The following is a 27,885-nucleotide window of genomic DNA, read 5'->3' as shown; positions in this document are numbered from 1 at the left end:
ATCAGAATATTAAGAACATAGAATAGATAAAATCTTCCTAAAAACAGAAGAGCAAAGTTGAAGGACTAATACTTTCTAATTTCAAAAATCACTATAAATCTACAATAATCAAGACATATATCCATACACACACACACACACACAAATGTTCATGCCAGCATTACTCACAACAGAAGACAAAAAGTAAAAAACTGCAAGTCAATAGAATGATAAATGGATAAAAAATATGGTATGCCAATATAATGATATTTCTATTCAGATGTAAAGTTCTGGTACATGATGACCTTTAATAACATTATGCTAAGTGAAAAGGCCAGACATAAAAGGCCACATTGCATCAATTCATTTATATAAAATGTCAGTACAGGAATATCCATAGAGACAGAAAGGAGATTAGTGGTTGCCAGTGGCTGCTGAGAGGGAAGGAATTTCTGCTAATGGTAACGAGGTTTCTTTTTGGCGACATGAAAGATCTGATATCAGTGACAATCAGTGAGCAACACATTGAATATACTAAAAACCACCCATTTATATACACTTTAAGAGTGAACCTTATGGTATGTGCATACATCAGTAAAGCTGTTATTTTAAAAATAGGCAAGACTAATCAGTTGGAAAGCAGTGTATAGTGACTACAAGAGGCAGAAGAGTCTTCTAGGGCACTTCATTTTGTGAAAATTCATGGACCTGAATACCTAGGATCTGTTTACTTTTCCAAATGTGATACTGCAATAAGACACTTTTAAAAGATAGTTTGAATTCTGGTGAAGGAATCACAATGCAACAGTATTATCACTACTGTTAAAAAAAAAAGGCAGATAAGAAGTTCAAAGTATCTGACATAGTAAATGTTAGCTATCAGCTAATAATAGTGAAATAACATTTTATTATTTACTAAAATTCTGTAATAAAGATCAAATTTCTGTAACTTACCCTGATAACCTTTTGATACCTCCCTAACTAAATTACAGACTTTTTCTCTATATAGTGATAGTCTTAAAGAATGACACTTATTTGACTATAATTGCAAAGATAAATAACATAATTATTGAATTAGCTTGGCTTTGAAGAACACTCCCAGTACTTCTGAGATAAAATGTATAGTCTAGGCCTCTAAATTAGAAACCAGACTTTTCCAGTCTTTTGCCTAATACTGGATATCAGGGCAGAAAAGCAAGAGGGCGTGTAGAGTTCAAACTGTACAGATTATAGTGCCATTTCAAATATTCTATGGGAACAATAATATTTTTAAGGAGTTTTACATTTATAGGTGTGGTCAATGCAGGATTTTTATGACAGTGAAATATTGGGGAGGATTCTAAATTTTCAATAATGAAAAAATGGTTAAATAGAGCACTTTAAATTTAAAGGATATTATGCATTAATTATAAATGCTGTTTAGGTGGACATAGTCAATGTGTGATATTGAGTACCTTTTTTAAAAAGACACTATTGAATTGAACATGTTGTATGATACAATCACAATTATGGCCAACAAACAAGCAAAGCCAAAAAAGACTAGCAATGCAAGAATAACTCAGATTATCTCAAAATGTTAAATAAAAAAGGACATCTTTTTTACTTATAGTTTTCAATATTTCCCAAGGTTTTTGTTATATGTTTACATTTTTTTTTACTTCAAGATAAAAAAAATCAAGAGATTTTTTTTAAGTTTTTGAAGTATTTGTATATTCTATATTGAATGTGCTTTGTAAAATAGAATGCAACAAAATAATAGATAGCAACAAAAGAAATTTAAGACAGAAATATACTTTTCCAACATTTGTTTTTTATATTAAATATGACCCTGACAAAATAAGATTTCTGCCTCCTCTATTTGCCAATGAGTTCACGAAAGTTCTATTTCAAATTGTCCAAAAAAAAGCTTCCAATAAATTTTTTAAATCTTGCACTCACAAAAGAGGTATAAGGATGTACACAAAGCAGTAAAAGAAAATAAAGTCATGTAATAAAATCAGTTACATGTATTTTCTATATTTAACCTACTGTGTACAACTGCTACTCAAATAATACCACTTGAATGCTACTTAAGTGAATGCATAAAAAGACCCAAACATAATTACTAGTGATATAATATTTGCAGTGTACTTTTTGAAGTTTCATATATTCAGACTTAATAACAGATAACTAGTATCTATTCACAGAGAAGGCAATGGCACCCCACTCTAGTACTCTTGCCTGGGAAATCCCATGGATGGAGGAGCCTGGTAGGCTGCAGTCCATGGGGTTGCTAAGAGCTGGACATGACTGAGTGACTTCACTTTCACTTTTTACTTTCCTGCATTGGAGAAGGAAATGGCAACCCACTCCAGTGTTCTTGCCTGGAGAATCCCAGGGACGGGGGAGCCTGGTGGGCTGCCATCTCTGGGGTCGCACAGAGTTGGACACAACTGAAGCGAATTAGCAGTAGCAGTATCTATTCATGATTCTAAACAGACTTCATGATACGACTTTTAGAGTTGCATAATATTCCACTGCATCCATGTGCTATTACTTATTTAGCTAATTCCTTTTTGGTTTGATTTGTTTCTTTCTAATGCTATTACAAACATAAAACAGGAATAGATGGATGAAAATGAAATACAAGCTTAAAAGTATTAAGAAAAACATAAATATTCTTTAACTTGGATTATTCATTCCAAATAATTTCCCATCCAACTCAAACTGTTTTCATGTTAAATATATTCAAAATGTATGACTATGGTAAAGTTAATACTCAAACTCAGGATGACTGATTCTAAATCTCATTCTTGTTGTTTCCCAGTTCAACCACTGATGGAAAGCAATGTATGTTTTCTTGGTGGTCATATGATTATACTTATTTTTTGCTAGGTTTTCCATAATCCCAACACAATCAATTTAAATGAATCACTGCTAAGAGTCTCACATTTAAATCTTAAATTGAAAAAGGTTTCATAATCTCTTTCAATCAAACTTTACCAATTCAATATGGAAAACTGCATCCATTGCTTCCCCACAGGTGGCTTATAAATCAGATGTGGAAATAGACACTTCTATTTAATTGTTATGGGCATATTTTTAATAAACCACCTACTTTGGATATATATATACATAAACACACACACATACATACAAATATGTTTGCTAAATGGAGTCATTTAACAGAAATAAATCTGTACTTTGACAAGGTATTTTTGTTTCGCATGGTTGGTTTTCAAGACTATCTTAGAAACTTTGATTTCACCAACAGGGATTAATGAAATCAAATAAAATTATATCTGAATCCTTTTATTTAAAAATAATTGTCTTCAGTTAGGTTACCGTCTTTAAGACATGCTATTTATAGGACATCTGAGATTTACTCATTAAATCTAATGGAAAAGCTAGAAAGTCTCACTACTGTAATTAAGAGAGAATTTTAAGATTTCAATATAGCCGTTTAAAGTAACTCCCTAGACCAGAGCAATAACGTCCAGGGCAAAACAAGTCATAGATAACAAATATTTTAAGGCAGCCTGCTACAACCATGTGACAGAGCAGCTTAGAATCAAAAGCAAACACAGACATAGTTCACAAAAATCTCTTGCCACCTCAATATCCATTTCTCAGTCCCTTGGGAAAAACTGTACAATAAAATGTCAAAAATAAAAATAAAAAATAAGCTCTTATCATTTCTCATAATTTATAAATCATTCCCAAACAGTAAATGTTAATCTGATCAATTTTTGGAAAAGGTCAATTCACAGTAAGATCTATGTATAGACAACTATTCAAAAACAGAATTCTTGCGGAAATTTTACTTTTTCAGATTTATATTTTTAAAAATTATATAGATGGCTTCAGAATCTCCAATGAGTCTAGATGTTAGTACAAAAAAAAGTCTTTGCCTCCTTTCTATGTGGTAAGTTGAGAGCATGAAGAAAAAATACTGTTTTGTCTGTTTTTCTTTTGCACCTGACATCCCTCATCACCTTCCTCCTCTTTGCAACCTTCACTGTAATTTTAAACTTTATTTTGGCCACCACTGCTGCAGAGAAACAAGTTTATGAAGGACATTTAAAAAGAAATTAATAAAATCACTAGATTTTGAGATCTTAAAGGCCTATTCCTAGCATAAACAATACAGTGGAAAAAGTACTTGACTGTTTAGTTTTTCCAGCCACAGAGATAGGAGATAACACTCTGCTGAAGACAGAGAGAGAAAATTGGACACAAAAGCCTAAAGTAGCACCACTGAGCTCACTGTGGCTCCAGGAATTGAGGACAGCCAAAGAACTCAGAGTTGACTGAGAGAGAAAGTGTTCCACAGCATCTGAAGGTATTTCTTCACTTTAATGATGAGAAGCCTCAAATTTAATGATTTTATCCGGAAGTGGTTAAAATGACATATTTTGCCATGAAGTGCAATGAGAACCCAAAGTGAGTGACAAATACCAGAAATGCAAAGAATGCACTGTTTCACAGTCCCTAAGTCTGTACAAAGCTTATTGTGCCCAATAGAAAAAAAAAAAAAAGAGGAAACAAATGAATGCTGTAAACATTTAAACAGTCTAGTTGTTTCTTTCACCAAAAGTACCTCTAAGTCCTGAGGAAATCAAATCCAAGGTTTGTTTTTTGTTTTTGTTTTTTTTTCAAGAACAACATATGAAAGTACAAAAGAAGAGATACAAGGGTTAAATCTAATTTAAACAAATGTCAGTCTTTTTCCAGAATCAAGTTAATATCTCAAGAAACTAACATCTTTATATATTCATCCTCTCCATAAGTAAATTAAGTATCAGAGCCATTAGATGAGGGGTAAAAAAACATTCACTATCATGTCCACTATCAGTAACATTTTCATAAAATTAGGGATAACTGTAAGTAAAATGGAGCCAACATCCTCCTATCAAAATCTAGTCTCAGCCCAGTGAACACAAGTATGTACCTGAGAAAAATCACAAACTTATTTTTAAGTAACAAATAATATGTTGTTTACTCCAGGATAAAATCCTGTAACTCAGATCAGGACTTAAACCCCATAGTCTTTTAAATGAGATCACACACTTGGTCTCAAGATTTAATAAAACTCAGGTTCTTAATATCTCATTGCTGAAAGAATTCAGTGAAAGACAATGTGATAGGTAAGAAGCAGATTTATTTAGAGAAAAATACACTCCACAGACAGTGTGGGCAATCTCAGAAGGCGAGAGGCCCCCCAAATATAGCATGGTTAGTTCTTATAGGCTTAATAATTTCATTAGCTAATGAGTGGGAGGATTATTCCAACCACTTTGAAGAAAGGGCAGGGATTTGCCAGAACTGAGCCTCTGCCCACTTTCTGACCTTTTTTGGCTGGTCTCAGAACAGTCATGGCATTGACAGATGTGTCATTTAGCATGCTAATGTATTACAATGAGCATATAATGAGGCTCAAGCTACACTGGAAGCCAAATCTCCACCATCTCGAACCTAGTTGGCTTTAACCAGTTTTTGTCATGTCCTATGGCTATGTCTGGAGAAGGCAATGGCACCCCACTCCAGTACTCTTGCCTGGAAAATCCCATGGACTGAGGAGCCTGCTGGGCTGCAGTCCATGGGGTCGCTAAGAGCCGGACACAACTGAGTGACTTCACTTTCACTCTTCACTTTCATGCATTGGAGAAGGAAATGGCAACCCACTCCAGTGTTCTTGCCTTGAGAATCCCAGGGACAGGGGAGCCTGATGGGCTGCCGTCTATGTGGTCTCGCAGAGTCGGACACAACTGAAGCGACTTAGTAGCATGGCTATGTCATTCTTTTAAATGTTGTACCCTACCCGCTTCCGTCCTGTTTCAAGGGAATTTTATATATAAGTGTAGACTCAGACAGTAAAGCATCTGTCTACAATATGGGAGACCCGGGTTCAAGCCCTGGGTTGGGAAGATCCCCTGGAAAAGGAAATGGCAATCCACTCCAGTATTATTGCCTGGAAAATCCCATGGACAGAGGAGCCTGGTAGGCTACAGTCTATGGGGTCACAAAGAGTCAGACACGACTGAGCGACTTCACTTACCCCAGAACACAATTTCAGGCATAAGTAAGGCATAAGGGACTTCCCAGGATGTAAAAACTTTGAAACAGTACCTTTCCCATGGTTGATGACTGATATTTCCTATTTTTCAAGGACCTCATAATTTCCTTTGACCAAGACAATTGCATAAGAAAGCTGCAACCATCACAGCAGAGGCAGGATGGACCATCAATTTTGTAGGAAATAAGGAAGGGAAAGGCAAAAGTATATTAAAAGGAAAAGAGGACACACAGAGAAAATGAACAAACTATTCTTCAGATTAGAAAGTACAAGAACAAGAAAAACCAGTGATTAGTAATAAAACATTGGGACAAAAAAACAGGCCTATTAGCCTAAACACCATTGGGCAAGTAAGTGGGAACACACAGGAAAAATGGAAGGACATGAAAGTATTGAATTTAGTGCTGACCAGACATCCCATTTGCTACAGTAGGCAAAGGTTATCTCTACTTAATTAGTAGGAAACTGGAAATCCATACCATCAACCAGGGTAAATGTTACAGTTTTTTGGCATATAAAGATGTATTATAGTAAAATAGCTAACATGAAGGGCTTGCTCTGTGTTATACACTTTTCTAGGAACTTTACCCTTTTAATCTGCACAAAAATCATTGAGCTGTATACTTTACAAATGAGGGAAAAGGTATAGGGAAATTAAGATAACTTGCCTAAGGTTATATAGCTAGTAAGTGATAAAACAGGGATTTGAACCCAGGGAGTCTATCCTCAAAGCTAGACTCAAATCCCTCAGACTGCTTCAAAAGAGTAAACTGAATAAAGTGAATATAATAAAGTTCTGAATAGGTCCTCCTCTAGTTTTCCATTGTTAAATTTAGATGCTGCAACAGGATAGATAACAGTTTACTAGTTAAGCGGGGCAATAAGTCCATACACAATACTGACTGACTTCTTTCTAGATGTGCTATACTTTATAATGTAGGAAAAAAAGAGGAATCCAATATACACGTTTAGACCAAATTAATATCCATAAATATTGTGCATGCAACAGTCTGTATTTGGGTCTGTGACACCACTGTGACAAATATAATGAGCAATTAAATTCCCAAGTGCTCAGATTTTGGCAGCAATTAAAGTGGAAACTAGAAACTAAGCATCAAAAAGAACTGGTTCTGGTGGCCTCCTGCCAAATGAATCCCCACGGGTTGAGAGAAGGTCTAAAGTTTCAATTGTGATAAATTTTACAGTGTTTTATATCTCATCTGTTTTAAGGACTGTATAAAATATAACAAAACAAATGAGCAGAATATCAACAGCAACCTTGGGGCAAAGTAATACACAAGAATACCTCTCAATGCTGACAAATTTAAACAAGATCATTGAATTATCTTTACTTAAACTAAACCAAGCAATAATAAATTCAACCAAATATCTACTAAATCACATGCTGGATAGGACAGAAAAGAAGCAAAAAAGTTAGCAAATTACATTATTAAATAAAATAATTGATGGTATTACCATATAATTTAGTTTTTATAAGGACTACATTTCCTTTATGAAATAATCACAATAACCAGAACTAAATAAATTGGATCTAAAATGTATATATTAACCTAAATTTTTTTAATTAGTTAATTAATTTTAATAAATGAGGAAACAGTTGTATATTGTTAAGGTCACAGAGAGTTAATGGCACAGCTACTAGAACTTTAGTGTCATACTTACTAAATAACAAAGCTGAAATTAATCAATTAAATTTCAATTTAAAAAAAAGAAATTTGAAAATCTACTATTTTTTTAGGCATCATACTAAGAATCAGGGATATAAAGTTGAATAAGAAAAGACCCTCATATTGATCACAATCCAATGATAATGTACCAAAGGGAGAGGAATTAATTCTCCTAGAGTAGAGATGTCTAGGTTCATGACTTCTAAACATATCTCTGAAGCGATTCAAACTTTTCCGGATTAAGAGGGCTAAGGAGGGGCAAGAGGAAAAGGTAGTAGACTTGGCCCTAGCCGCAGACCTTGGCATCACTGTCTACTGGTTATATGTCCTTAGGCAGGGCACTTAGTTTATCCTGAGCAAAATATACTTGAACCTTCTAGAGCTGTCAGCCTAATTAGATGAGGTAATGTATGTAAATCACTTAGTACACTGAACAAATAGAAGGTTTTCAAAAAACAGAGGAAGCGAAGGAAAAAAATAAAGAGGAGGAAGAGGAAGAGTATCTCTGAACCCCACCATAATACTAACGGATCAGATGCTATGGAGTGAGGTAGAAAAGGGTGTACTTCTCATGTTGTCCAAGTGATACTAATAAGTAATAAAGCAAAATAAATACAGTCTTTATGGGAAAACAAGACTTTTAACTTTTTGATCATAAGATCCCTATGAGAATATAATGAAAAATCAAGATCCTTTTCTCCTAAAAAATGGTTGCTGTTTAGTCACTAAGTCATGTCTGACTCTTTTGCAACCCCATGAGACTGTAGCCTGCCAAGCTCCTCTATCCATGTGATTTCCCAGGCAAGAATACTGGAACGGGTTGCCATTTCCTTTTCCAGGGGCTCTTTCCTGACCCAGGGATTGAAGCCAAGTCTCCTGCATTGGCAGGTGGACTCTTTACCACTGAGCCACCAGGGAAGTCCCTTAAAAACTTAAATATTCACAAAGCAGTCAATGCAGAAGATGTAAGAGAAATGGGTTCAATCCCTGGGTCAGGAAGTTCCCCTGTAGGGAGATATGGCAACTCACTCCAGTATTCTTGCCTGGAGAACATGGACAGAGGAGCCTGGCAGGCTACTGTTCATAGGGTTGCAAAGAGTCCAACACGACTGAAGCAACTTATAACTTATAGCAACCAGCACAATATGCTATATATACAATTTCAATAACCAATGGATCTCCTGAAGCCCATCTTTGGTCCTATGTCTATGTGCACCAAATTTTAACATCAGGAAGAATGATTTTGCAATGGACTTCAGTTCAGTTCAGTTCAGTCGCTCAGTCGTGTCCGACTCTTTGCGACCCCATGAACTGCAGCACACCATGCCTCCCTGTCCATCACCAACTCCGGTGTCCACCCAAACCCATGTCCATTAAGTCGGTGATGCTATCCAACCATCTCATTCTCTGTCGTCCCCTTCTCCTGCCCTCAATCTTTCCCAGCATCAGATCTTTTCAAATGAGTCAGCTCTTTGCTTCAGGTGGCCAAAGTATTGAAGTTTCAGCTTCAACATCAGTCTTTCCAGTGAACACCCAGGACTGATCTCCTTTAGGATGGACTGGTTGGATCTCCTTGCAGTCCAATCTAAGCAATGGACTTAGATGACTTAAAAATGAAAGCTACTATGTTGTCCAAGTAAACTGAGAAGCAAGGGGTCCAATAGCTGGCAAGTTTCTATTGTTTGATAATAATGCTCAGTTCAAGCATTCAAATTACTAATAAAAAATATGATGCAAAAGTCAATCTTGTTCCCAAGCTAATAATAAAAGCAAGTTATTCACTCATTCAAAGTTATTTCTATTCTAATACATGCCAGATGTGTAATAGTCACTGGTCACTGAGGATACAAAGGCTTTTTAAAAAACAAAAACAAAAACCTCTTCATTTAAAAAAAACACAGTATCAATCCAATAAGGAAACTGTTACCAGGCAAGTATGTCCCACATCCAGTGGAAGAATCCTTGCCATACATTAATCACATATTACTGCAATCATTACAAATCTCAGATGACTGGAAGCCAGCAGGACACCATATTTTGAAGGACTCACAGGGGATTATTATCAATAAGGCCACAAGTTTTATGCAGGCAATTATAAATTTATATTTCAAAATCCAAACAAGTAAAACAGCATGCTCTAAGTTATACCACTACAACTCTAAGGCAATTTAACACTGATTAATTTAATTATTTTCTTTAGGCAGTAAGGTAAATAGGGAAAAGGTATACCAGTGCCTATGTTTTTCATGTAGTTAGAAATTCCTATGGTCTAAGTTTCTACAAAAAAAATGAGTCAATTAGATGAGCTTACTCTTCCAGTAAAATGTTGCTTTAAATCTTGGCACTCATCAAAAAGCCTCAAAACTAACCTCACTGAAGTTCTTTACAGGAGAAGTAAAAAAGTAATAACTATATTCAGATTTTTTAAATTCCAGATGAATATTCTAATACCAATATATGATTTCCAGTTCTAATCAAGAGATTCATATTTCAATAGATAATTGCTTTTCCCTTTGGTACATCTTAACTAGTCTAATCCTTTCAGTGAACATTAAGACATAATCATATTTAGCTAATGTCATTTCACTAACGGTGGCCAGCTTACAATTGGGGCCTGTCGAGGAGAATTTCATATGAGTAACAGTGAAATGGAATATAATATAGTATGAGATGGAGGAGCTGTGGAAACAGGAAATCTGTTTTTAAGTTTCAGCTTTGCAACTACACTGTTTATATGTTCTTAGGAAAATGTTTAACATCTCAATCTGCAAATATTCCCTCATGAAACAAAGATATTAATGAAAGTGATAAAAGTAATGATAAATAAATGCCGACTCCCCACTGTTCTCATGTCTGTTGCTTCGTCTACGTCATTGCTTCCCCCACAGAAGGAACTAGGCCCTTATCTCATCTGAATTAGGCTCCAGTCTGCCCACCTCCAGCCCTGCCTCTGTCCACCTTCCACGCTGCTGCTGGAATTACCTCGAAGAGTTGCAAACCTGCTCATGTTACTGCTCCCTGCTTTCCTCACTTCTAGGAAAAGCCCCAGCTTCTTGGCACAGCAAGCAAGACCTCGCCTCTGTCCAGCCTCATGTCCTGCTGGTGGTTCTGGAACCCCACGCCCTGCAACTAAACCAAACTGCAGGTGTTTCCTGGAAAGACCCTTTTTTGTTCCTGCGTCCACGCCTCTGTCAGGAACTCCCTTCTGCCTCGTGTGTGTGATGGATGCCTGTTTCACCCTTCCAGGTTCAGCCCCAGTGGTACCTCCTCCTCAAATCCTGCGCCTTCCTCAATCTTGACCCAACCCCAACTCCCCAAGTCTCAGCACCGTGTACCTCCATCTTTTCTTGCACTCACATTAAAGCATCTGTGTAAAGAGTAGATTTAAAAAAAAAAAAAAATGATAAATAATTAAAAGTGTTGTGAGGATAAATTAAATGAGATTATGTATGTGAAAAGATAAACAAGCAAGTACTGTTCAAATTGTGCTATACATTTTTAAATGGACAGACTAAATCTCATTTCCAGGCTCATACACTTAATCACAATGTGTTTTCGCCACATTTAAGATTTTAACTTTTATCCATGGTAAGAATTAAGTAATATTTTAGTACTTTCCCAAAGAAAGCAAAAGTTAAAATAAAAACAGTTCTGCAAATCCTACATGCTAAGCATCAATTTCTGTATCTAAAGGAAGTCAACAAAATTCAAGATTGAGTCTTTACTTTTTAATCTTAATTTCTTATTCAAATTACCACACAGTTCTTTACATAAAGTATGGTTACATTTTGAATGAATCTCACATGGTTTACAGGATAACCAAATGACAAAGAGCATCATTATTTCAACAAATATTGTGGAGTACCATGTGCCAGGCATTGCCAATCTCAAATTGCTGCTGCTAAGTTGCTAAGTCACTTCAGTCATGTCCAACTCTGTGCAACCCCATAGACAGCAGCCCACCGGGCTCCGCCGTCCCTGGGATTCTCCAGGCAAGAACACTGGAGTGGGTTGCCATTTCCTTCTCCAATGCATGAAAGTGAAAATTGAAAGTGAAGTTGCTCAGTCTCAAATTGCTATACAGACCTTAATATTTGCTTCTGGAAGCCACTGTTATTTACTTATTCACTTAATTGTGATCAGAGGAAGGCTTTCAAACAGCAGTTGAAATTCTGCAATCTGTCATTTCAACCAAGGATGTTTGCTCACCTTCAAGTTCTGTATGATAGGACACATCTCATTTGCTACCAGGCTATATCATTTGCCAATCAGTTTGCTCCAGTCACAGTGCCACCCTGCTGTTCCTTCTAGACAAAAGCACACTGTCTCCTCAGGTCCTTTGCACATGCTGTTCCCTCTGTCTGATATGTCCTGCCAAATATTCACAGAGTTTACACTTTCATCTCATTCAGGTCTCTGTTTAAATGGCACTTCTTTAGAAACATCTTTCCTAACCATTGTCCCTAAAACTGAATCTCTCTCCACTTTCTCTGCCCCTTTCCCTACCTTCTATTCTTCTTCATGGCATTTATTATACCTAATATTATATTACATGTTGCAGTATTTTTAAAAGACTGTATTCATAAAGGCAAGTGATTATTTTTTATTTATAAATATTTACTGTAGTTATGAAGGCAAGAGGCATGTTTTATTAATTTATTTACTACTGTATTTCCACATAGTAGTTAACCATTAAAGGCTTGTTGAGTGGATGGTCTAGGAACTTTCACATACATGAATCAGACACTGCTGCTGCTAAGTCGCTTCAGTCGTGTCCGACTCTGTGCAACCCCATAGACAGCAGCCCATCAGGCTCCCCCGTCCCTGGGATTCTCCAGGCAAGAACACTTGAGTGGGTTGCCATTTTCTTCTCCAATGCATGAAAGTGAAAAGTGAAAGTGAAGTCGCTGAGTCGTCTCCGACTCTTAGCGACCCCAGGGACTGCAGCCTACCAGGCTCCTCCATCCATGGGATTTTCCAGGCAAGAGTACTGGAGTGTGGTGCCATTTCCTTCTCTGGAATCAGACACTAGTATAGTGAAAATGAGTATACTACCCAAAGCAATTTATAGATTCAATGCAATGCCTATCAAGCTACCAACGGTATTCTTCACAGAGCTAGAACAAATAATTTCACAATTTGTATGGAAATACAAAAAGCCTCGAATAGCCAAAGCTATCTTGAGAAAGAAGAATGGAACTGGAGGAATCAACCTGCCTGACTTCAGGCTCTATTACAAAGCCACAGTTATCAAGACAGTATGGTACTGGCACAAAGACAGAAATATTGATCAATGAAACAAAATAGAAAGCCCAGAGATAAATCCACACACATATGGACACGTTATCTTTGACAAAGGAGGCAAGAATATACAATGGAGAAAAGACAATCTTTTTAACAAGTGGTGCTGGGAAAACTGGTCAACCACTTGTAAAAGAATGAAACTAGAACACTTTCTAACATCATACACAAAAATAAACTCAAAATGGATTAAAGATCTCAACGTAAGACCAGAAACTATAAAACTCCTAGAGGAGAACATAGGCAAAACACTCTCCGACATACATCACAGCAGGATCCTCTATGACCCACCTCCCAGAATATTGGAAATAAAAGCAAAAATAAACAAATGGGACCTAATTAACCTTAAAAGCTTCTGCACAACAAAGGAAACTATTAGCAAGGTGAAAAGGCAGCCTTCAGAATGGGAGAAAATAATAGTAAATGAAGCAACTGACAAACAACTAATCTCAAAAATATACAAGCAACTCCTACAGCTCAACTCCAGAAAAATAAATGACCCAATCAAAAAATGGGCCAAAGAACTAAATAGACATTTCTCCAAAGAAGACATACAGATGGCTAACAAACACATGAAAAGATGCTCAACATCACTCATTATCAGAGAAATGCAAATCAAAACCACTATGAGGTACCATTTCACGCCAGTCAGAATGGCTGCGATCCATAAGTCTACAAGCAATAAATGCTGGAGAGGGTGTGGAAAAAGGGAACTCTCTTACTCTGTTGGTGGGAATGCAAACTAGTACAGCCACTATGGAGAACAGTGTGGAGATTCCTTAAAAAACTGGAAATAGAACCGCCTTATGATCCAGCAATCCCACTGCTGGGCATACACACTGAGGAAACCAGAAGGGAAAGAGACACGTGTACCCCAATGTTCATCGCAGCACTGTTTATAATAGCCAGGACATAGAAGCAACCTAGATGCCCATCAGCAGATGAATGGATAAGAAAGCTGTGGTACATATACACAAAGGAGTATTACTCAGCCATTAAAAAGAATACATTTGAATCAGTTCTAATGAGATAGATGAAACTGGAACCTATTATACAGAGTGAAGTAAGCCAGAAAGAAAAACACCAATACAGTATACTAACGCATATATATGGAATTTAGAAAGATGGTAACAACAACCCTGTATACGAGACAGCAAAAGAGACACTGATGTATAGAACAGTCTTATGGACTCTGTGGGAGAGGGAGGGGGTGGGAAGATCTGGGAGAATGACATTGAAACATGTATAATATCACGTATGAAATGAGTCGCCAGTCCAGGTTCGATGCACGATACTGGATGCTTGGGGCTGGTGCACTGGGACGACCCAGAGGGAGGGTATGGGGAGGGAGGAGGGAGGAGGGTTCAGGATGGGGAACACAGGTATACCTGTGGCGGATTCATTTCTATATTTGGCAAAACTAATACAATATTGTAAAGTTTAAAAATAAAATAAAATTAAAAAAGTGCTAAATGATGTCAGTGAAGGCAGGTAGCTATCTTTCCTCCAAGAGACTTTCCACTGTAGCCTTATCTTGACAAATACATCATGGTCCAAATTTGGTTATTCAGTCTTGGCAAACTAACTGTTAATTTTTTGTCAGTCCTGACAATGAGTTTGCCTTTCTTATTCTATCTCACATTAGCCAAGTTAATAGAAACAGAGATACAAAATTAGAGTGCAAATACACTCATTTATTACATGAAACTGTTACATGAATGAGACTATTATGATAACATGAGGAGTGAAATTTAACTCTCAGGAAATTCAATATGGAATGGCATATAAAAATCAATGTTTGTTAGTGAGCACAGATTCTAATGAAAAGAAATCAGACTTTAAAAAGTATTATTTATTTCAAAACAGAGGGCATAGAGCATTCTTGCATTCCACAAAGAGATCATACCAGTGATGTTATTTGACTTGAATAGACACTGCCCTTGTTGAGCTTTGCAACGTATCTTATCCTATGATTGTACTATTGGACATTTAATTAGAGTTAACCCAAACAAGTCTGCATCTGCCAGATGAATCTTGGAATTCTGTAAGATAACTTTTTAATATACATGCTCCTAAGTCACAACAAAATGCTCTGTGTGGTACCAAAACATAAATCAAAAAGAAAACCTTTTGCAAGTCACTATAGTAAGAAAACAAGGACTTCTAATTAGGTGCATAATAACTTGCTATAGTATTGGGGGGGGGCGGTGGTGGATGAGAAAGCAAAAAAAAAAAAAAAAAAAAGATGAGGAAAAAAACTGAAAGTACCAGAAACTGATGGTGTTTATAGAATCTGTCTGCTAAGAATAAGATAAATGGGGGAAAAGTTGAATTATAAATTATAATCTACATTTGTATCATTTTCTCAAAACACTACTTCAATCCTAGTTCATTTCCAGCACTCTCAGCCAGTTCAGACTTATGATACTTACTAAATAGCATGGCTATATAATTTTTTTTTTTTTTTGATGAATGGCAAAAACTCCTTGGCCAAACTGACCTTCCTGTCTTCAGTGATACAGTGGAAGACAGAATGCTACAGAGGAGTAGAAGCTATGATTACCATATTTGTCTCCTAAACCTGAGTGTGTGCACTCATATTAAAAAACGTCTTTAGTACTGGAGTGCATGCAGACCACGGCTCACCATGAATTAGCTCCTTTTTGGCAGTTTCTTGCTGTGATCTTCAAATGAATGACAGAACTTTGTATACCTTCAAATACGCTTCTGGAGGATATTTTGAACCCTGATATGCTACATGAAGCCAACAGGAAAAACCTAATTCCAAGAAGATCAGAAATGTCCCAAAGTTCTGTAAGTGTTACATATTTATGAGTTAATTTTAATAAAAAGTATTTCTACCAAATGACAAAAATAAATTCATTTTCTTAATACTAATAAATTCATAGTACCCAGCATTTCATATACTAGTAAGTTCAGAGTACCAAGCACTTCATATACTGACTGATTTGTTATCGAAGAGAAGGATAGCCTAAGGTCTCTGCATTAAAACAACCATCAACCACATGATCGAACAGCTATTTAACCTTTGTCATGTTGAAGCTTGAAAATACACTAATAGTTTTACTAACATTGGTATGCCTCCACTACGGACACACAGTTGTTCTATGCAGGATACTGTGTGTGCAAGCATGCTCAGTAGTGTCTAACTCTTCTTGATCATGGACTGTAGCCTACCAGGCTCCTCTGTCCATGGAATTTTCAAAGCAAAAATTCTAGAGTAGGTTGCCATTTCCTACTCCAGGGAATCTTCCCAACACAGGAATCAAACTCTCATCTCTTGTGTCTCCTGCATTGGCAGGCGGATTCTTTACCACTGAGCCAAAGGGAAGCCCATATACAATAATGGTTTATGGTTTAGTCACTAAGCTGTGTCCGACTGCCGCAACACCATGGACTGGAGCCTGCCAGGTTCCTCTGTCCATGGGATTCTCCAGGCAAGAATACTGGAGTGAGTTGTCATTTCCTTTAGGGGTATACAGTAATAATCGGATTCAAAATTAAACATTTGATGTAATCTGGAGGCTTTAAAATTAAATAATCCCTTCTCCTTGTGAAGTTTATCTCTGAAGCAGTGAGTGATCTGTCTATGAACACAATAAAATAGGTGTATCTGGGTAGATGAGGAAAACTCTGAGGTCAGGGTTGATAGCACTGGGGGAGTGGATTAATTCCATTGTTGCTACTCTGGCATCAGTGGTGATTTTCTACATCTCAAAGACAATTTTAGATAGTTAAGCTTTTCACATGGAGGATTATTTTTAGAAATAACATCTACTTTAAAGAATTGTAAATAATGTTCTCATTTACTGAAGCTAATATGCTTATTCATGCACTAATTAATTACATAGAAAACACATGATTCTCAGTATTTAGCATTTAGTCTTTAATATGTTTAATTTGGTCAAAATCTATAGACGTCTATAAAAATCTACAGACCATATGGTTGTGTAAGGCAATGCATGATGTATTATAACAGTACCATATGGAGAATTCAAAATGTAAAGTTAGACATCAGGTAAACTCAAGAGATGTAAACATACTTTTTTCTCCAGTGCTGACAAGGACCAGTTACTTTAAAATTCTATTAACAAATAATTAAAATCTGCCTATGTATCATTTTAAACTATCTCAATTCTCTTGTTTGGAATAAAACCCCTGAGGTCAGAGCAAAATAAGTCAATTTAAACAGAAAGGAGAAATTTCAGTAGATGGAAGTGCTAGAACTGAACAATCTTCAGTGCATCAAAAATTTTAAATGAACATTACAAAAAAATATTCAATACAATTCTACATAAGTCTCCATAAACAGTACCTAAATTGATAAACTGAGTTTTGCTTATAAAAATATATAGCTAAGATTTCTCTATGAACACAAAATGCTGGTGCTAGATAGATATCAAACAAACAAAAGACCCTAAGACAGTATTTCTAATCATGTATCCTTAAAAGCACATGTGCATCTTAAATATGTAAGATTAATAGAATCATTTAAGTTCTTGCGTTAAGTTAAAATTCAGAAAAGCAATCATTTTTAAGTCACAAAGATAAAACGTTCTAACATCCTTTTGGTTTTGAAGAAATAAAGGCTTTTACTTGACAGTTACTTACATAAATTTGTATCAAAAAGAGAAGTTGGCAGAGACTTTTAAATTCAGAACAATTGTCTATTAGTCTGTTTTTAATAATTTTTCGTTGGCATGTAATCCTCTTTAATTAGATTCCACTCTCTGTTGTTTCAAGACTCCATAAACTGGTGTCTTATATACCAGCTGCTAAAGCAGGAGTTACTGTCTAAATGATATTCACAATGAGTATTTAGAAGGTTTACAATTATACCCTTGCTAATAAATTGTGCTATTTTCCCCAACAATTTTAAGTGCTAATCTTCAGAAGGCATTTTAAAATTAGCTAAAATTCTGTCAAGAGATTTACAAAAATTGTTAGCATGAAGATAATTATGTCACAGTCCTTGGACTCCATCTCTGATTGTGTGCATAAATCAGAAAATGTCAGCTGTGTTTTCCCTTAATAATTATCCTTGCAGCAATATATTATAGTCTAAATTCCTATTATAATCTTTGTTTCTGGTTTCTAAAACATCAGACAATTATTTCAAAAGTTTGGAACTGATTAAATAATTTATATTCCCCAGAAAATAAGTGATTACCGGTCCTAAAATTTTAAGTATCAGTAATAAGTAGATCAATATGGAAAGCATAAATTCAGTGCTCATGAACATTCCATCCTCAGGAACTAAGCACTTGAATTTGATAACAGTTTTTTTTTTTTTAAATACCGATTAGTTAAAATTCTAACACAGCAGGTAACAGGCACATAGAGGTATAGAGTGGAATTGAAATTCTAAGACATATATCCTTTTTTATTTCAACACCAGAGACATATGAAAGACAGTAATTGTGTATCTCAAATATGTATCAAGTTTCTATCATCTGTTAATAAATGATTTTTCTATTTTTTTGTAAAAAATATAACCTTCATTTCAGAAGGTATAAAATGAAAAATAAATTCTCTCCTTTTCTTCCAGTAATTATAAATTACATGTGTTTTAATTTTTTTATAAAACAAATGGGACTAAAAGATGAAGTTTTGATATAAGTCTAGCTAGTAACCATAATAGAAACCAAAGTCTTAGATAGTTATCATTACACTTAATTAATAGCTAATACCAGAGAGTAGTTTTAGTGCATTTCTCACCATATCAAGCATTTCAGAATTAGAAACATAAAAATTAAAATTCTCTGAATACGTCAATGCTATAACTTACCAAAATGACTGGATGTAATAGTAGTTAAAGGCATGCGGCTGAAAGTTGTGAGTATTCAAAGACCACTGAAAAAGGGATATCTTTTCCTGGAACATTATATGAATGATATCTTGGGGAAATGTTTGGAAATTCTGCCAGTCACTAGAACCAATAGTGTCACATTTTCCATTTTATTCAATACTATGTCCTTTCCCTGAAATCTCAGAATGCAAAAAAAATGTTAAGTAATTGGTAAATAATGGGGATTGAGTATTATTACTGAATTTAAACTTATAAACCCTGCAGCCACATCAGATTAACAGGACCACTGCTAGCCCAAAGAATGTAGGAGCTTGAACCAGTGATTTCAGCAGATTCACATGATTCAATTTCCTAAAAAGTAAATTTATAACTTTAGATACCAGGCTTTTTTCTTCATCAATAAAACCAACCAACAGACAAAATTATTTCTCACAAAATACATCAACATATTCCTTAAAAATATTTAGTAATACACATTATTGAGATAGAGAAAAGGAGGAGGGCAGGAAGAGAAGGGGGCGACAGACGATGGTTGGGTGTCATCATCAACTCAATGGACATGAGTTTGAGCAAACTCCTGGGAATAATGAGGGACAGGGAAGCCTGGTGTAGGGTAGTCCATGGACTCGGAAAGAGTTCAACACGACTGAGCTAATGAACAACAACAAATATCATGCCTCAGTCCTTTCTCAATATGCTGCTAAGTCCCTTCAGTCGTGTCCGACTCTGTGCGACCCCATAGATGGCAGCATCTATTGTAATTCTCTGTACTAGCCATTTTAAGCACAATTACTATCTTTCTATAGAGTTTTTCATACTCACAGAAACATATACTTGATGCTGTAGTTTGTGTGTGTGTGTGTATGGAGAGTATTTCTCAACGGAGGCCACTTTTTTAAAAAGTCAGCAATTTTTTTTTTTTCACATAACATGAATATGTAGATCTCCTACCAGATCAATAAACATGTTTCTAAAATTCCAAAAACTACATCAAATTTTCATAATTTTAATAATTTTATTAATGAGAGAAATGCAGTTTTATCCTAGCATCTTATTGCTACAAATGTATACCACTGTAAAAGAGTGATGATGATAATTATTCTTGTTGTGGGATAAATGTCTTCATAATGGAAATGTTAGGACTTATTTGCATTTTAATATACATAACTAGATTTTTCACCAAAAGTTTGTACCAATTCACAACTCACTGGCAGTATATAAAAGTGTTTAGTTACCTAAAACTTTGTTAATGCTGGATACTATTAATCTCATATATGTTTGCCAACTAAGACTGGAAATCATTTCACATTTACTTGACACTTAATGAGTTTAAGCATCTTTTCATGTGTTTACTTGTTGTTTATATTTTCTTTTGTAGATATTACCTATTCACATCCTTTGATGTTTTTCTTAATTGCTTATGTTATAAACATATACCCAGATAATTGCTTATCTTTGGCTTGTTTAGGATACATTTTTCCACACAATCATTCTCTGTTATTTGTTGCTTGTTTTTAAAGTATATTAAAAATAATGACAAAAAATGACAAAATCTATAAGATTTTAAGCTAAAATGGATTTTTAGGGAAAATTTTATAGCATTAAAGAAATAACATAGGAAACAATCATAAACATTGATAATTGTAAAGTTTTTAGAAAAATTCATAACAGAGAAAAAGAAAAGAGAATCCCTCCCCACTTGTCTGATGAAATGGGTACATTTTTGAAGCCCAACACTGCAATAGGCTTGTTATTTATGTTTAAACCATAACATTTATATATTCAAATAACATCTGAATAACTAGTTGAGAATAGAGATTAACCAAATACTGTATTTTTCTTGAATGAAAGCATGAACATCACTAATTTCCTTATTTTTCCATGTTTACCACTTCACCCTTTTATTTATGATGATGTGTTCATTTTCCAAACATTAAAGATAAAATAATCAGTTAAGAAAATTTCAGTTGACTATTTGAATTTTCTCCTTTTATTTTTTTATTATTTTAAAATATTGTATTAATTAGAAAAAATAAATGGAGTTGTGTGTACAATGTTGCCAAATCCATGAAAGGTAAAAAGATTCATATGCATCTGGGCTATGCCACTTTGAATGTTCCAGGAGTTATAGCCTCATTCTCAATTTTTACTTCGTCTCCAAAAATTTGCTTTTTTTTCTTAACTGGCTTAAGCATAAAACAGTTATTAATAGCTTTAGTTATTTAAAAGTTTGAAGGAGTAATAGCATATTTTTTGATAAATTTTAATGAAATAGATAAGAGTGTGTATAGCTGGCTTTCTCTGGTGAGACAAGTGTTGGTTCAAGAATTTTTCTTCATGAAGAAAAAATGCTGCCCTATCAGAGGTTAAAAACTGAAATAAGGTAAATCCACTTGAAGTCACTGCTCACTCTAACATGGAGTTGCAAATTTGGCTTATTTAAACATTTTTACAAGTTTGGGCATGATTCATTTAAAAAATTATAAGGAAAACAATATATATTTATGGTACATAACCAAAGTACTGCAATGAAAATGAAATTTGAAAACTGAATGAAGAGTGTTGATTATGTAGATTGCAAGGCTCAGATAATTTACATGTGATGAAAATTACAGTATCAGTTTCCAAATTAATGGCATTATCAATCATCACATTTCCCTGAATCAGTCCTTTTATGAGATTATCACAGAGACAAGAGAAGATGGACCAAAAGATTAGTGACCCTTTTATCCCTTTCATCTCATCACAAGCCACAAGTGGCTTAACTTGTCATCAGAAAATACACTTATCAAAATTTCCATCAGCACAGTCTGAAAATATTGCACTGCAAGGCTCTTTGACTTGATTCTGGATCTCTCTTATTAGTGATTATCTGGATGTACCTAGCAAGAAATGAAGAAAAGAAAGTGATGGCATCTCTCCCCTACATAACTGTGTGAAATTGCCAATGCTGAGAAGGCTAAAAAAGAATAATAACCACACTGCTGAAATTAATGTGTGATATAAGTACTTCTTAATTACACTAACTTCCCAACACTGATAGGATCACTGAAACAGCATTCTACTGGTTACCCAAAAGGAATAGCTGGGAAAAATACATATATATATATATTGTTCCTTGGAACGAGCAATTCCAATATTTTAATGTCAAAATGAACAAATCTTAGAGCAACCTGACATACTATATATTTTACTTTTTATTTCTTTGCTGTTACTTTTATTAAAACTAGAATGTAATTTCCACAAGAGAAAGAATTTTCCTATATTTTGTTCTCTGCTATGTTCACAGGGCATTAAACAGTACCTCACCATAACAGGCACTCAATGAATGAATAAAAATCACATTATATGTAGAATTTTAGATTTGCATAATATTAAAATTAAACAAAAGAAAGACTTCATAGATATTTTTCCTGGGCTAAAGGGCCAGACCTTCTCTACTATGCAGTAGCTCCTTTGATAAGCACTACATTATTGATACAGTTCTTAAAAACTGGGGAAGATGATAAGCATATCTTAATTTCATTTTTAATGACTATTAGTAATACATAATATAATGTATTATTTAAATTATTATAAAGTAATATTTCTCTTATTGCAGGCTTCCCTGGTGGCTCAGATAGTAAAGAATCTGCCTGCAATGAGGGAGACCTGGGTTTGATCCCTGGGTTGGGAAGATCCCCTGGAGAAGGGCATGGCAATCCACTCCAGTATTCTTGCCTGGGGAATCTCCAGGGACAGAGGAGCCTGGTGGGCTACAGTCCGTGGGGTCACAAAGAGTCAGAAATAACTGAGTAACTAAATATTAGTCTGAGGGACTAATATTTCTATTAAGCATATTTAATATTTAAACTTGATAAACTGAGTAGCTTGCCAGTAGCTCATGTCATCCTTGTTAGAATAATTAAGTACTGGCTGCTATTAGGCAGCTGCATGGCACAGGAGCAACAGAGAGGAGAGAGGAGATACCCCACTTCCAAGGTCAGGAGCAGCAGCCTAGAGGAAATACCCTACGTCCACGGTCAGGAGCAGCAGCTGCGCTGTGCTGGAGCAGCCGTGAAGAGATACCCAACGTCCAAGGTAAGAGAAACCCTAGTAAGACGGTAGGCGCAGAAAAAGGGCATAAGAGGGCAGCTCAATGGACATGAGTTTGGGTGAACTCTGGGAGTTGGTGATGGACAGGGAGGCCTGGCATGCTGCAGTTCATGTGGTCACAGAGTCAGACACAACTGAGCTGAACTGAACTAAAATAAAAGAATAACAAGTATAATAGAATTGTCAGTGATGATGTTAAAATTGCAAAAAATGAAAAAATTACTTAGAGCTTAATTCTCAAATGGACATTTATTATACTGCAACTCAAATGATTTCCTCTCTCACTATTATTTATTTCTATTAGAAGACATCTATATATTTAAATTGTCAAATTATCTTAATTCTTCACTTAAGCATTATACACATATTACATACACATATATTACATACATACACTTATACATATCCTACAATTCATATAGGAAATTACTTGGTGTAATTCTCCACTAAATGATACCATTAACACCTTTTACTGATTTTACGGAATTATTATTATCATAATTATCATGATGGTGGTTAGTACTGTCTTAAGTAGTTTATATGTTACTAGTTCTACAAAGATCTGCCCAATATTCTGTTAATATTCATTGACAGACTGGTGCTGAAACCACTGAAATGGAGAGGTCTTTGAAAATGCAGTGTTTGATGAATTGAAACTACTATTGGTAGTTATAAAGAAAAAATCTATATTGTTTAAAAGATTTCCCAAAAAAAAACAAAACTCACAACCTCTCAAGGAATTAAAATCTTCACTCTTAGGATATTCTTTAGTTCTAATCTGAAGCCCTTATAGTTCCCATCCTCTTGTTCTGTCCTCAATGGAAATGTTCAATAAATATTTGTTAAACTCTATCCTCTTGTTCTGCACTCACTAAGATGGAAAACAGTTAGTCATCTTTCTTTTGTAAGAACCCTTCATGCTGAAAGACTGTTATTAACTCCCTACTCTTACAGTCTCAAGTTTGAACAATCCAATTCCTTAGCCTTGCTTCATCATTCTGATTTGTTTTCAACTCTCAATTTATACACGTGCTTATCTCAGGAATCCACTTCAGTTCTCAACTTTCCTTCTTAGCAGTGGGGCTCAAAACTGGACAACCTGTTCTATGCATTTAACCAATTTTGAACATAATCAACAAAATATTGCTTTAGAGCTTCTTACTATAGCAATAACTCCCTCTCAAACAGGCTGCTCTAGATGCTCTTAGGAACTAAAATGATACTTTGACCCACTAGAACTTACAGACTTAGTGGCAGAAGCTGTTTTCCCTCATAGTAAGTAATATGTTTTCCTTCAGTATATTCAGTATATACAATTCTGTAGAGTTGTATCATAATTTTCCTCAGCACAAGCTGATTACATGTAAACTAAATACAATTTTAAGACAACAAAACAAAGTAAAAAGTGACACTCATGTGCCATTACACGGTGGATTTGAATAATTCCATCCTCTTCCCCAAATTCATTACTCATGGAAATTTCTGACAATCCCCAGTGAACAACACATCTGCTGCATGAGAACTTTTATTTCCTCCGCTAAGTGGGAACTGGAAACTTGATTTTTTAAACACTTACAATAGCATATAATCAGGCTTACCTTGCTTAGTTTATTAATTAGATTAAATTATATCCACATTTCTCTCCTTCAAAAGTCAAATGTCCACTACTGAGTGAGCAATACTCTGAAACAGACACTTCATAGCATTTGCATACATACATCATTTATATGTATTTTATTGGGATAGATTTATTAGAAATAAATTGATAATATTTTTAGAGTTTATCCTATATGTTCTAGCTCTCTGGCTTTGTAAAAATTACATTTTAATACAGAGCAAAATTAAATAAATATATACTCAAAATATCTATTTAAAATATGGTAAATTACATACTTCAAATGTCAACACTTAATACTGTTAGCCTCATATACTGTTAAACGCTTTAGGGAAAGACACAATGGTAATGTGATAGCGAGGGAAATGTGGACCTAGAAAAAACAGAATAGCCAGGGATAGCCTAATTTCTAAGGTCATGATACAGGAAAAAGGAATTGCAAAAATTCTGAGATGGCTATGAACTTGACTGCTGCTGCTAAGTCACTTCAGTCGTGTCCGACTCTTCTCGACCCCATGGATTGCAGCCTACCAGGCTCCTCCATCCATGGAATTTTTCCAGGCAAGAGTACTGGAGTGGGTTGCCATTGCCTTCTCCTATGAACTTGACTAACTCCAAGTAAAAGAAAGTGTTCTTTTAAGTTTGATATTGTGCTTAACGGTAGAGGTTACAACAGGGGAGGTGGACAGGGCTCAGATCATAAAGAATCTTGCTAAACTATGGTAAGGAGTTTGTAATTTACTGCAATTACAACATGAACACGGGGAAACACTTAATCCAGCATCACTGTTTCAAAAGCATAAGAAAATCATCATATAATACTTTGTCATCCTTAATTATTTTTGTTTACTAATTTTTTTAACTTCTTAAAATATCAGTTCATCTTGTGCTTCTAGAATATACATATTCATCAGGAAATACAGATTTCTAAAATACTGCACAAGAGATAAATGACCTTTTAGCTTGTAAAATTAAATAAGATGAATAAATAGGGAGGAATCAATGAATATCCTAGTCATCACTTTTAGTTAGTCACTCTCAGATCTAACTTGCACCACTCATATATCACTAAGAATCTTATTAATAGAAATTCAGAACTGGGCTAATTCATACAACCAATACTCCACCATAATGGTGGAGTACAAGGAAGTGCACTCCTATTCTCCTGTGAGAACACCAAAATCACAACTAGTTGCTGAAGAAACACCTACAGGAGGACCTTGGAACCTATCAAAAAAAGATACTCCACATACAAAAACAAAGAAGAAGCCACAATGCAATGATACAAGGAGCACAATCAAGTTAAAATAAAATCCCATACCCACCAGGGGGACAACCTACAAACTGGAGAACAATAATACCAAAGAATTTCTCTCACTATTGTAAGGTTCTAGGCCCCGAAACAATAGAATGGGAAATACTAGAGATCTCTTCAGGAAAACTAGAGATACCAAGGGAACATTTCATGCAAAGATGGGCACAATAAAGGACAGAAATGGTATGCACCTAACAGAAGCAGAAGATAATAAGAAGAGGTCACAAGGATACACAGAAGAACTATACAAAAAGACCTTAATGACGCAGGTAACTATGATGCTATGATCACTCAACTAGAGCCAGATGTCCTGGAGTCTGAAGTCAAATGGGCCTTAGGAGGCATCATTATGAACAAAGCTAGAGGAGGTGATGGAATTCCAGTTGAGCTATTTCAAATCCAAAAAGATGAGGCTGTGAAAGTGCTGCACTCAATATACCTAATTACATATACTCAATAGATTGCTATGAGTGTAATTATATATATCTAATTACATATACTTTAGAATTTTTAAGACAGTCCTTCAGATCCTGTAAATGTGAATTTTGATGTAATAACTGCTAATAAAAGTATATTGAAACAGTAAAAAAAAAAAATTACTCTTGGAGGAGGACGTTGTTGCCGCTGCTCCAAGCTCCCTGAGGCCCACTCCTGCTCCTGATTCACTGCTGTTCGCTCTCATGGAGGAACAAGCCAGTCAGGAAGCTGCACTGCAGCCACGGCCTTTAAAGACACTGGCAAGACTCCCATGGAGCCAGCGTGGCCATTCACCAGATTAAGATCACCCTCACCGGCCGCAACGTGAAGTCTCTGGAGAAGGTGTGTGCTGACCTGATCAGAGGTGCAAAGGAAATGAATCTCATAGTGAAAGGACAAGTTTGGATGCCTACCAAGACTTTGAGAATAACTACAAGGAAAACTCCTGTGGTGAAGGTTCTAAGACTTGGGCTCCATTCCAAATGAAGATCCACAAGTGATTCATTGACCTGCACAGCCCTTCTGAAACTGTCAAGAAGATCACTTCCTTCAGTATTGACCAGGAGTCAAGGTGGAAGTCACCATTGCCAATGTCTAAATTAAACTTTTTAATAAATTGATAATCAGTTGTTAAAAAAAATTACGTAAAAGCACACTGAATAGGAAATCTGGAAAACTCAGCAGTGGCCATAGGACTGAAAACGGTCAGTTTTCATTCCAATCCCAAAGAAAGGCAATGACAAAGAATGCTCAAACTACCGCTAAATTGCACTCATCTCACACGCTAGTAAAGTGATGCTCAAAATTCTCAAAGCCAGGCTTCAACAGTACGTGAACCAAGAACTTCCAGATGTTCAAGCTGGATTTCGAAAAGGCAGAGGAACAAGAGATCAAATTGCTAACATCCATTGGGTCACTGAAAAAGCAAGAGAATTCCAGAAAAAACATGTACTTCTGCTTTATTAACTACACCAAATCCTTTAACTGTGTGGATCACAACAAACTGTGGAAAATTCTTCAAGACATGGGAATACCAGACCACCTGATCTGCCTCCTGAGAAATCTGTATGCAGGTCAAGAAGCAACAGTTAGAACTGGACCTGGAACAACAGACTGGTTCCAAATCAGGAAAGGAGTACATCAAAGTTGTACACTGTCACCCTGCTTATTTAACTTATATGCAGAGTACATCATGTGAAATGCCAGGCTGGATGAAGCACAAGCTGAAATCAAGATTGCTGGGAGAAATATCAATAACTTCAGATATGAATATAATACCACGCTTATGGCTAATAGTGAAGAGGAACTAAAGAGCCTATTGATGAAAGTGAAAGAGAAGAATGCAAAAGTTGGCTTCAAATTCACCATTCAAAAAATGAAAATCATGGCATCCAGTCCCATCATTTCATGGCAAATAGATGGAGAGACAATGGAAACAGTGAGAGACTTTATTTTCCTGGGTTCCAAAATCACTGCAGATGGTGACTGCAGCCATGAAGTTAAAAGACACTCGCTCCTTGAAAGAAAAGC

The 27,885-nt window shown here is 35.5% G+C and overlaps 1 protein-coding gene and 1 pseudogene across 3 annotated transcripts in view; one reads left to right on the top strand and one right to left on the bottom strand.

The window, feature by feature from the left end:
• The window catches only part of DPYD (dihydropyrimidine dehydrogenase), a 922,445-nt gene that overhangs the window by 812,571 nt on the left and 81,989 nt on the right, over nucleotides 1–27,885 (bottom strand).
• LOC107132310 (small ribosomal subunit protein uS10-like) lies at nucleotides 465–26,953 on the top strand (annotated as a pseudogene).

The sequence above is a fragment of the Bos taurus genome, chromosome 3 (assembly GCF_002263795.3).
Source record: "Bos taurus isolate L1 Dominette 01449 registration number 42190680 breed Hereford chromosome 3, ARS-UCD2.0, whole genome shotgun sequence".
Lineage (NCBI taxonomy): Eukaryota > Metazoa > Chordata > Mammalia > Artiodactyla > Bovidae > Bos > Bos taurus.
The sequence above is the reverse complement of the archived record's forward strand: the minus strand, read 5'-3'. Positions and strand labels throughout refer to the sequence as shown.